Source organism: Rhipicephalus sanguineus, unplaced genomic scaffold (assembly GCF_013339695.2).
Source record: "Rhipicephalus sanguineus isolate Rsan-2018 unplaced genomic scaffold, BIME_Rsan_1.4 Seq771, whole genome shotgun sequence".
Classification (NCBI taxonomy): domain Eukaryota; kingdom Metazoa; phylum Arthropoda; class Arachnida; order Ixodida; family Ixodidae; genus Rhipicephalus; species Rhipicephalus sanguineus.
In genome coordinates this window covers 75,525-88,115 of record NW_023615954.1, presented here as the reverse complement: position 1 = coordinate 88,115, position 12,591 = coordinate 75,525, and the positions used below count along the sequence as shown (strand labels likewise).

The 12,591-nt window shown below is 42.4% G+C and overlaps 1 non-coding gene across 1 annotated transcript; it reads right to left on the bottom strand.

The window, feature by feature from the left end:
* Positions 1–9,341: 9,341 nt before the first annotated feature.
* Positions 9,342–9,413, bottom strand: Trnad-guc (transfer RNA aspartic acid (anticodon GUC)). Its single transcript has one exon. It is a non-coding gene; the product is annotated as a tRNA-Asp (tRNA).
* Positions 9,414–12,591: the final 3,178 nt, after the last annotated feature.

Below are 12,591 nucleotides of genomic sequence, written 5' to 3'. Positions count from 1 at the left end.
ATTTACGAGATTTCCAAAGGCTGTAGGCGTATCTTTTTTGAGAGAAATTCATGCAGAACCGATTTTATTAAGAAACGACGCCATTCCAAGAACTTGATATTTACGAGATTTCCAAAGGCTGTAGGCTTTATCTTTTTTTAGAGAAATTCATGCCGAACCAATTTTATTAAGAAACGGCGGAATTCCAAGACCTCGATATTTACGAGATTTCCAAAAGAGGTAGGCATATCGTTTTTTAGAGAAATTCATGCCGAACCGCTTTTATTAACAAACGACGCAATTCCAAGACCTCGATATTTACGAGATTTCCAAAGGCTGTGTAGGCTTATCCTTTTTTGAGAGAAATTCATGCCGAACCAATTTTATTAAGAAACGACGCAATTCAAAAACTTCGATATTTACGAGATTTCCAAAGGCTGTAGGCTGATCTTTTTTTGAGAGAAATCCATGCCGAACCAATTTTATTAAGAAACGGCGGAATTCCAAGACCTCGATATTTACGAGATTTCCAAAGGCTGTAGGCTTATCTTTTTTGAGAGAAATTCATGCCGAACCAATTTTATTAAGAAACGGCGGAATTCCAATACCTCGATATTTACGAAATTTCCAAAGGCTGTAGGCTTATCTTTTTTGAGGCTTATCTTTTCTGAGAGAAATTCATGCCGAACCAATTTTATTAAGAAACGGCGGAATTCCAAGACCTCGATATTTACGAAATTTCCAAAGGCTGTAGGCTTATCTTTTTTGAGAGAAATTCATGCCGAACCAATTTTATTAAGAAACGACGCAATTCCAAAACCTCGATATTTACGAGGTTTCCAAAGGCTGTAGGCTTATCTTTTTTGAGCGAAATTCATGCCGAACCAATTTTATTAAGACACGACGCAATTCCAAGACCTCGATATTTACGAGATTTCCAAAGGCTGTATGCTTATCTTTTTCGAGAGAAATTCATGCCGAACCAATTTTGATAAGAAACGACGCAATTCAAGGACCTCGATACTTGCGAGATTTCCAAAGGTCATATGCTTACCGTTCTTGAGAGAAATTCATGCCGAACCAATTTTATTAAGAAACGACGATATTCCAAGACCTCGATATTTACGAGATTTTCAAAGGCTGTAGGCGTATCTTTTTTTAGAGAAATTCATGCCGAACCAATTTTATTAAGAAACGACGCACTTCCAAGACCTCGATATTTACGGGATTTCCAAATGCTGTAGGCTTATCTTTTTTGAGAGAAATTCATGCCGAACCAATTTTATTAAGAAACGACGCAATTCCAAAACCTCGATATTTACGAGGTTTCCAAAGGCTGTAGGCTTATCTTTTTTGAGCGAAATTCATGCCGAACCAATTTTATTAAGACACGACGCAATTCCAAGACCTCGATATTTACGAGATTTCCAAAGGCTGTATGCTTATCTTTTTCGAGAGAAATTCATGCCGAACCAATTTTATTAAGAAACGGCGGAATTCCAAGACCTCGATATTTACGAGATTTCCAAAATCGGTAGGCTATCTTTTTTAGAGAAATTCATGCCGAACCGATTTTTATACAAACGACGTAATTCCAAGACCTCGATATTTACGAGATTTCCAAAGGCTGTAGGCTCATCTTTTTGAGAGAAATTCATGCCGAACCCATTTTGTTAAGAAACGGTGCATTTCCAAGACCTCGATATCTACGAGATTTCCCAATTCTGTAGGATAAACGTTTTTGATAGAATGAATGCCGAACCAATTTTATTAAGAAACGACCGCAATTCGAGGACCTCGATATTTACGAGATTTCCGAAGACCATAGGCTTACCTTTTTTGAGAGAAATTCATGCCGAACCAATTTTATTAAGAAACGACGATATTCCAAGACCTCGATATTTACGAGATTTCCAAAGGCTGTAGGCGTATCTTTTTTGAGAGAAATTCATGCAGAACCGATTTTATTAAGAAACGACGCCATTCCAAGAACTTGATATTTACGAGATTCCAAAGGCTGTAGGCTTTATCTTTTTTTAGAGAAATTCATGCCGAACCAATTTCATTAAGAAACGGCGGAATTCCAAGACCTCGATATTTACGAGATTTCCAAAAGAGGTAGGCATATCGTTTTTTAGAGAAATTCATGCCGAACCGCTTTTATTAACAAACGACGCAATTCCAAGACCTCGATATTTACGAGATTTCCAAAGGCTGTGTAGGCTTATTCCTTTTTGAGAGAAATTCATGCCGAACCAATTTATTAAGAACGACGCAATTCAAAAACTTCGATATTTACGAGATTTCCAAAGGCTGTAGGCTGATCTTTTTTTGAGAGAAATCCATGCCGAACCAATTTTATTAAGAAACGGCGGAATTCCAGACCTCGATATTTACGAGATTTCCAAAGGCTGTAGGCTTATCTTTTTTGAGGAGAAATTCATGCCGAACCAATTTATTAAGAAAACGGCGGAATTCCATACCTCGATATTTACGAAATTTCCAAAGGCTGTAGGCTTATCTTTTTTGAGGCTTATCTTTTCTGAGAGAAATTCATGCCGAACCAATTTTATTAAGAAACGGCGGAATTCCAAGACCTCGATATTTACGAAATTTCCAAAGGCTGTAGGCTTATCTTTTTTGAGGCTTATCTTTTTGAGAGAAATTCATGCCGAACCAATTTTATTAAGAAACGACGCAATTCCAAGACCTCGATTTACGAGATTTCCAATGGCTGTTGGCTTATCTTTTTTGAGAGAAATTCATGCCGAACCAATTCTATTAAGAAACGACGCAATTCCAAGACCTCGATATTTACGAGGTTTCCAAAGGCTGTTGGCGTATCTTTTTTTAAAGAAATTAATGCCGAACCAATTTTATTAAGAAACGACGCAATTCCAAAACCTCGATATTTACAAGATTTCCAAAGGCTGTAGCTTATCTTTTTGAGAGAAATTCATGCCGAACCAATTTTATTAAGAAACGACGAATTCAAGACCTCGATATTTACGAGATTTCCAAAGGCTGTAGTTTATCTTTTTTGAGAGAAATTCATGCCGAACCAATATTAAGAAACGCGAATTCCAAGACCTCGATATTTACGAGTTTCCAAAGGCTGTAGACTTATCTTTTAAGAGAAATTCATGCCGAACCAATTTATTAAGAAACGACGCAATTCCAAGACCTCGAATATTTACAAGATTTCCAAAGGCTGTAGACTTATCTTTTTTGAGAGAAATTCATGCCGAACCAATTTTATTAAGAAACGACGCAATTCCAAGACCTCGATATTTACGAGATTTCCAAAGGCTGTAGGCTTATCTTTTTTTGAGAGAAATTCATGCCGAACCAATTTTATTAAGAAACGGCGGAATTCCAAGACCTCGATATTTACGAAATTTCCAAAGGCTGTAGGCTTATCTTTTTTTGAGGCTTATCTTTTTTGAGAGAAATTCATGCCGAACCAATTTTATTAAGAAACGGCGGAATTCCAAGACCTCGATATTTACGAAATTTCCAAAGGCTGTAGGCTTATCTTTTTTGAGGCTTATCTTTTTTGAGAGAAATTCATGCCGAACCAATTTTATTGAGAAACGGCGGAATTTCAAGACCTCGATATATACGAGATTTCCAAAGGCTGTAGGTTATCTTTTTTGAGAGAAATTCATGCCGAACCAATTTTATTAAGAAACGACGCAATTTCAAGACCTCGATATTTACGAGATTTCCAAGTGGCTGTTGGCTTGTCTTTTTTGAGAGAAATTCATGCCGAACCAATACTATTAAGAAACGACGCAATTCCAAGACCTCGATATTTACGAGGTTTCCAAAGGCTGTTGGCGTATCTTTTTTAAAGAAATTAATGCCGAACCAATTTTATTAAGAAACGACGCAATTCCAAGACCTCGATATTTACGAGATTTCCAAAGGGTGTAGGCTTATCTTTTTTTAGAGAAATTCATGCCGAACCAATTTTATTAAGAAACGATGCAATTCCAAGACCTCGATAATTACGAGATTTCCAAAGGCTGTCGAACCATTCTTTTCTGAGAGAAATTCGTGCCGAACCAATTTTATTAAGAAACGACGCAATTCCAGGACCTCGATATTTACGAGATTTCCAAAAGCTGTAGGCTTATCTTTTTTGAAAGAAATTCATGCCGAACCAATTTTATTAAGGAACGACGCAGTTCCAAGGCCTCCATATTTACGAGGTTTCCAAAGGCTGTAGGCTTATCTTTTTTGAGAGAAATTCATGCCGAACCAATTTTATTAAGAAACAGCGAAATTCCAAGACCTCGATATTACGAGATTTCCAAATGCTATGGATAAACGTTTTTGAGATAAGTGTATGCTGAACCAATTTTATTAAGAAATGACGGAATTCGAAGATCTCGAACTTCTACGAGATTTCCAAACCTTTTCTGACAGAAATGCGCCCACAGCCAGTTTTATTGAAATACAACAAAACTTACATAAACCAGAACACCGAAGATTTGCAAAGACTCGGAAGCATCGAAACATTCAAGATTTCTAAAGACTTACCGGTTGCGAAAAATACACCCACAATGCTATTAGTCAAAATGTGAGAAAACATTCCTAAACGAAAGAAAAACGTACATTCAAGTGTTCTAAAGGTCAATGGGTTATCTTTTTGGTTTGGTGGCGTCAGTTTAATATTTACATGAATCGACCCCAGCACTGGTGTCACATTCGCTAACATATCCGTGTCACATTCGCTAACTATGTATACACTTGCTTCTCGAAGGTCATCGCGAGCAGACGCACGAGAGGTGCTTTGTGGTCTTTGTATTAGCACATTCCTTGTAATTCGGACTGTCTGCACGGCCGATTAGGTGTAGCTAGCACCGAGTGAGCCCCACACCTATAGTTGTAATGTATGCAGTAAACTTATAGTGCGTCTTTTCATGGTGGGTGGCAGGGTGTCGGAACGGAACGAAAACCTGAAACGAAAAACGAAAAAAAAAACGATATTTCTGACCGGAACGAAAACGTAACCGAAACTTTATCCATTTAGTTCCGGAGTGAAACCGAAATTTTTTCAGTCGTTTTTTCGGTTCACGAGAAAACTTCGCAATCCGGAACAACTGAAGTCATGCAACATGAGCAGTTATGCATATCGCAGGGTACAGTATTAGCGCATACCTCAAGGAGGAATCCGAAAGCAAAAATATGCTGAAATTGTGCGAAAAACGAAAACAGTGGCAACCGGAGATGTTTATATTAACGCAGGTGGACTTTTGCGCCTTGTCACGCAGGTAAGCGTGGAGTGGGCATTGTCGGCGCTGAAGTTTGTTACAGCGAAAGCTGTTATGAGATGACGTCCGATTTTGGCGCCATAGTTGTGCGCCGCCGCCGGTGTCCGTAACTGCTATCGCGTGAAATAAGGAAAAAGGAAATGAGAAACAACTTTCTAGAACCGGATGTGATTTGAACCTGCGCCCTCTGTGTGGCAGTCGAGTATTCCGCCACAGTACCACGCTGGTGCTTCTAACTCTTTCAAAAAAATACTCTTACCGGCACCATGTCGTGCAAGGAATTGTGCTAACATGTGTAATATAACGTGGCAGAAGAGTAAAATAACAAGCTGGCGCCACACAATGCGAATTGCGCAATGATGTCGGTCGTTGAATGCTTCTAACCCGTTACAAAGGGCTCAGCCATAATTGTTCATCGAATCGGTACCACGATTCTCCGAAGAATGACGAAAATGGCATAGTGGGTGCTTCGCTACTTTAAAAAAATTACGATGATTTATGGCGTAGTGGGTACCTTGCATGTGCACTTGTATTAGTTGCCCCAAGAGTCTACAACGGGCTCTACAAAGACCGCTCTTCCAGTTTTCGCTGTGACTGTGCTGCGTGTTCCGCGCAGACCTGGCGATGTTTTTATAAGAACAGCGGTCTCGCACATAAGAGAGTACACTCAATGGCGTGCTGCTTCTGAGATCGTTCTTACTCCCTTGACACAAAGCATTGAGCCCGCTAAAAAAATCGTAATTGACTTTTGAGAAAATACATACTATGACTTTGAAGGGTATACTGGTTTGTGCTAGTTGGTAGGAATTCGTGGTGAAGTTACTCCCGCTCCTCTGAAGTGTTTTACCACTGTCCCACATTTTTTAAGAGGAGGGCAAATAACTCTATCACGAATCCAATGTTTTTTTTATGATTATCTTAACTTCAAATGTTTGCATTAAAAAACCGTTACGAACCGTTACGGAACAGCTTTTTTTTTTTTTTTTGCGCTCCGGAACAGAAACGGAACGGAACTAAAACCGAAACGAAAAACATTTCCTTCCGACACCCTGGTGGGTGGTATTCTCACTTACAGGGGTGTTCAAAAATTACCAGGCCGCACTCTCCATGCAATCCCGTGGCATGGCGGCCTGGCAACTTTTGAACACCCCTGTATGCACCCCTGTACATGCCTGGGTCGAATTCATGAAGATGACGATGGATGATTTAGTCAGGATCTATATACTGCGGTATTTAGCGCAGGAGTGTATGAAGAAGGGCATTAGTGTCTATCCGTGAACATGGGATGGACACTGTTGCGGTGTTAATGTCGCCCATTTTGCTTCTACCGAGGGACGCTCGAAAATTTCCTTTAAGCCGCAGTGTATGCACTGGAATCCACTGATGCCTCATACGTACGATGGTCAGCATTCAGGGCGACATCGTACGTGTGATATTCGGCCACGGCGTGGGCAAGAAGATAAAATCCCTCATAGCGCATTATCAATTACTTAAAGCACTGGAAAGTCGCAGAATATTGTCCAGCTCAGAGGCAGCTGCATTCGTTACGTCGAAGTCGCACGGACCACAAATTAGTTGGTTGATATTCGTTGTAACAGTATAAATACTCTTACAAATCGGCAATCTTGCTCGCACAGAAACGCATTATTCAAAGCTTCAAATCCATTATAATCGAAGTAATCGTCCCCTTTCTCCTTATGGCAATTCAAACTAAATTGACCGGGACCTGAAAAGGTGAAAGTACAACCGAACATATGGTTCGTTTGATGAAACAAGCCTTCGGTTGTGGTTGAGAATTGCCTTTCAATATGTGGTTGTGAATTGTATTTCAATATTTGCTTTTTATGCTACCTTTGATTTTTGAGCCTCGCCAACATAGGCATGTGCAGGGTTCACCATTAGGGGGTGCAAGTCATAGTATAGCATACCCCCCCCCCCCCCCCCCCACTCCCAGCGTTGGCCGAACCCAAATGACAACATGCTTCAAGCGGATGAAAAGCACACACACACACACAATGGCCAGCCTTTGGGCCAGACTTCACACAATGGCCAGCCTTTGGTCCCTAGTTAGCCGGCAGTAGGGATGAGAAGTAAGCAGTTCTTGGAAATTGCAACATTAGGGCCCTTCAGCCGGCATTATCGTTCAAAACCTGCGTGGCCATAACTGAGTAAACGTACCGGGCAAACTTTGCGCAACCTCCTTGGTGATCAGGGGTGAAGGGGCCGCCCTCCCTCCCCCTGCCACCGTCGTGCGCACGTCTATGCTCGCCAACACACCGGTCCCCGGACCACGGTGTTAGAAGTACAGGTGGAACGACGCAGCACCGGCGCCATGCGCTCGCTGCGTCGAACTTCGGTTCCTCCGCGCCGTCACGCCGCGAGATGGCAGGAGCAGTCAAGAGGCTCACAGCGGCGCGCGCCGGCCTTTCTTCCGACAAAGCCACGGTGACGAAGCAGTTGTCGCCACATTGCTTCCTCGTTTAATTCTTTTTGTGCGACGGCAGGTCATGCTATTCGAGTGAGAAAAGCCGTGAAATGGGCAAAAAGTGTTTTGTGCCGCGGCGCAACTCTGTGTACAAGACCTGCACTGAAAAGTCGATTTTTCTGCACCCCGAGATGCGGAACACCTGAATGTTTGGCGTCATACGATTCCGCGCAAGGACCGCGTGCTGCAGTCTACTGATTACGTGTGCGAGAAGCACTTCGAGCCGAGGTACATAACGAAGACGTGGGAAGCAGTGTACGAAGGGCACGTTCTTGTGAGCACATCACGAAAGACGGCTCTGGCTAATGACGCCGTGCCGACGAAGTAATGAATTCGTTTTGAGTTCATCGTCTTGAGTTCATCCACGCCGTGAGTTGGCCCTTTTTTTTAACACCTACGTGCGTGTGCAGTCTTTCTCTCTCCGTGCGAAAGCTACGCTTGTTAACAATAAGAATATCTGGGGTTTTACGTGCTGAAACCACGTTATGATTATGAGGCACGCCGTAGCAGAGCTCCACAAATTTCGGCAATGTGGTGTTATTTAACATGCACTGACATCGTAGGTACACGGGTCTCTAGCATGCCGCCTCCATCAAAATGCGACCGCCGCGGCTGGGATCGAACTAGAGAACTTCGGTCAGCAGCCGAGTACCGTAACCGGCGTACCATCGCGGTTGACTGGCTACGCTCGTAAAGACTCCGCACACCGCGATCGACGTGTTCCTTGAAAGACGAAGTAGTAACGCTGTCTTCGGGTGACTGTGCGAAACATAAACATTGAAATATATTCCTGAGTTGGCAACAGAGAAGCATTCATAATGCCTTTTCGCAGTGCCAAACCAGGATGCTTTTTCATATCCTTCGTCGGTGCCTCAAACTTAGCTGCTCGCATTCGCTAATTTTAGTATTTTATGCACGACCAGCTGAAAAGTCGTATTCGTGACACATTTTTTTATCCGCGATCAACGAATGTTCGCGACAGCAAAGACAGTATGCATTTTCTGTTGTAATACCACGGCTAATGCGGTATTTTTTCTAACTATCCAAACTATACTTCTACAAATAGAACTAATTTTTGTCATATTTCATGTGACGCCACTGTCATATCTTTAATTGTCCGAATGAGGAAAGCATATGTTGAATTTGCCCCCGCCAACCTTCGCGGTGGCAAATTCAACATATTCAACAGGTAGCGGCTGTATCGTCCAAATTTCGATTTATTCGGAGTTATTATTTCTTTATTTATTTATTTTTGCGCTCGTTATAGCGCGAACGCACAGTTTTTTATTCATTTCGAGGGGCGGTCGCGGCTCCGAAGCGACCACGCCTGATACCGCTCTTGAGCCACCCACAAACCGCGGACAGAAGTTCGCCGCTTCCGGAGGCGCCGTCGGTCCACCTATAATACTTCTAACACCGTGCCCCGGACCGCGCCGACGCAGTGCCGCGTTGCAAATGGGCGTGGCATCCTTCGCCGCGCGACAAAGTTTCAGGCGGATCGTACGGCGACGGTACACCTGCTTCACGACATTAGTGTGTAACACAAAATCCTTTTATTGAAAATAAAAGTAAAAAAAAGAAAAGCGAAAAAAAAATTACTCCCCGTCGGGGAATCGAACCCCGGTCTCCCGCGTGACAGGCGGGGATACTGACCACTATACTAACGAGGACGTGAGCTTTCGGGCGAAATATGGCTTTATAAACATTAGTTCTACCAATGCCTCCGCTAGTTCTACTTGTTTTTTTTTTTAATATTATTTGGGTCACATTTAGTTTTTCTGTTTTCTCTCTGGCAAGATTGACAACGTTCTGTACTGTTTATATTGAAAATTAGCACCATAACCAACACGATCGTCGCAGCGGCCGTACCTGTCTAGCTATCTACTAGCTATTTAGGACTGCTTATTTCAACGCTTCCAGCTACAGTGCTTCCAGCTTAGCCTACGATGAGATTAGAACTTTCCCGCTTACTACGCGTACTTTACCGCCACGGCTACAACCTACTAGAATCATTCTACTGTACCACGGCGCGCTCCAGCGCGGCAGTTTTGAAACCGGCCTTCATCCTTCTCTGCTTCTTTTTTGTCCTGTACTGTCACCAAAAGGTACGGCTGAAGTGACCATCTGTGCTCAGACACGCATGGGGGCAGTTAACTGCCCCCATGCGTTTCTCGCTTAATCTTTTCGTCAGTCGTCATGCCAGTGCGCACTGAAAGCTGTATCTCCGAAAGTGATCGTTTGAGCATACAGCCCTTGAACACCTTGATAGAGCGATACCGGCCGCGGCAATCGCATATCGATGGAGGAGAAATACGAGAGACCCGTGTACGAAATGCTAGAGGCCCTCCACTGCGGCACACCTCTTAATCATATCGTGGTTTTGGCATGTGAAACCCCACAAATTATTAATACGACATGTACCGCTGAAAAAGTTAGGGGGTGTGGGACTCCACTTAAAGCTAGTGGTGACCAGCCTTCCTCACGAAATGCTTGCCGACCTGCGCGAAATTGCGGTGAAGCCTATTTAAATCTAGTAGCCCCATCGGAAGTGTCACTGCCGCTTCTTTTCCTTTTCAGCAGGTTGTCTCTATCCCTTTCTAACTGCTACAGCCTAACAGCAAAAGAAATAAGCTGGTCAGCTCCAAGACGTGCTTCCGAGATTTGCCAAATACAGAACACGAAGAGAAAGCCTAAACCGACTTACTGTACGTATGTATATGCGTGTGTATCAATCTGTAGTACGCGCAAGATAGCGGCTAGACTGCTATGAAATGTGTGAATATTCTCAAGATTTCTGAAGAACCATCTGCCATATCCCTATATTAAAAGCAGTTTGAATACCATGAAGCACAAATAAATTACTATCAACTGGCATGACGGTTAATTATTTTCAGTTTTAATAATTCCAAGTACACCCTCATTTAGATGTCCAAAGTTCAAGCTTCGCTATATAGGGCTTCTGGCACAATCACGCAATGTGAATCAATAATATCGGTAACTGGGAATTTTAGCTTAATTGGATATGCTAATAGTAGTAAAAACATGTTGGAAAAGATGCACACGTGTTCATCCTTTTTCAAACACTTTTCAACTCTGTAACACTTCGTCAAAGCACAGAAAGAAAGCAAACAGTCTTGCATGGTCAGTAGTGCACCATCTGGATCATCTGCAAGCGCACAACATAATCCCAGAGGCTAACATATTGGCATTTACATAAAATTCCGGGGTTTTTAAATTCTGAGCCACCTCGGACCTTCTATTTTCAAGACCTTAACATCCCTGTGCTCTTCAGCCAGGTGCGATATATAGATTCACTTGCTGTTAAACATTCATTTCATCGTGGAGCTTTAGTCACAAGATAGCCACCTTCATGCACCGCAGGTTTGTTTTTTGCACATTTTATTGACAACTGCAGATGACTTGAGTGGCCTGTTTGCATGAACTTCATTATCGACTTGCATGATGGCATAACAAGATGTACTTTCTTCTGTATTCCAGCACATCCACGTGAAGTACAATAACCAGAAGGTGTTCACAACAATAAGGCTTGCAGGCAGAAACAGAACTTACTAAGCGTAAGAAGTAATTTTGCTGCACTTTCAGGACCTCAAGATATCTTGCTCTTCATTCAAGCGTAGTAGGCCCATTTTCTGTTGAAGCTGCGGTCACATAATCGTGGAGCTTTGCTCATGAGACAGCCACTCGTGAGCACAGCATGAAATCGCTTCAAATTCAATTTAGTATTATCGCATATTATAGACTATTACAGCTGATGAATTGGGTCATTTGATTATGTGAAATTTATGCCTGCACGGGATACTCTGTGCAATACATTTCAGCTTCTAGCTTCAGCTCTACATTAACAGGATCTGCTCTTCTTCTGTATTCCAGTGTACACAAATTATACTTAAATAGTATCAATAAGTGTTTGAAACAATAAGGCTTGAAGGAGGAGAAAGTGGTTGCTACGAGTTTGAAGGTCTAGGGGATCTCCCGCATGAGAAAAAGAGGTTGGTTTCGCGCCAGAATCAGTCAACAACTTCATGTTTAACTTGCTTGACATTCAACTGAGTAGAAAAGACAAAGCCCGTGTGACGACTTGAGTGAGCAGTGAGGCTGATGGTCACATGTAGCGGTATTCACATCAGCAATGATGTGAATATCATGAGATCAGTGATGGCCAATAGACAGTTTTAATCCAGCATACTAGGAGCATGGAGCGCTGGGCAAGTTGGTATCCATTGTGACGATCAACTGTGCACAAACACAGGGACAAGGAGGGGACACGAGACAGACTCGCGAGTTAGCATATGAAGATACTAGAGGGAGTAAAACTGCACATGCACTGAGCATGATAGAGATGTGCATGAAGTCGCTGGTTAGAGCAAAGACTAGACATACGTAATACAGATGCTAGCTAGCGGTTAGATACGCACATGATATTGCAGAGCTTGTGTTGCTAGCACAACACAAAAGTGCCATGGGTCCTTTCATGGCTTATGTGATGTCTTAGACCTGCCAAAATCAAAATAAGTAGCTGGAAAGAGCAGCGGGAATTTAGAAAGTGCGACGAAAATAGCGTGCACTTCTTAAATGTGCTTGAATCCATTCGAAGACCTTTTATGCCAGGATTTCAAGTTACACTGTGTATATGTCAACATCGGTTATTGTAACCTCTTCTTCGGCTTTAGATAGCGCAATGGAGTCAAATGCCCAAAAGAATGCTCACAAACGACTAAAAAGGCAATCTGCTTTAAAAATTTCACATACAATCAACTAAAGCTTGCAATAACTGAAATTTGGGTGAGTTTGTTACATTTCATAACAGTGTTAAAGTACAGGGCAACG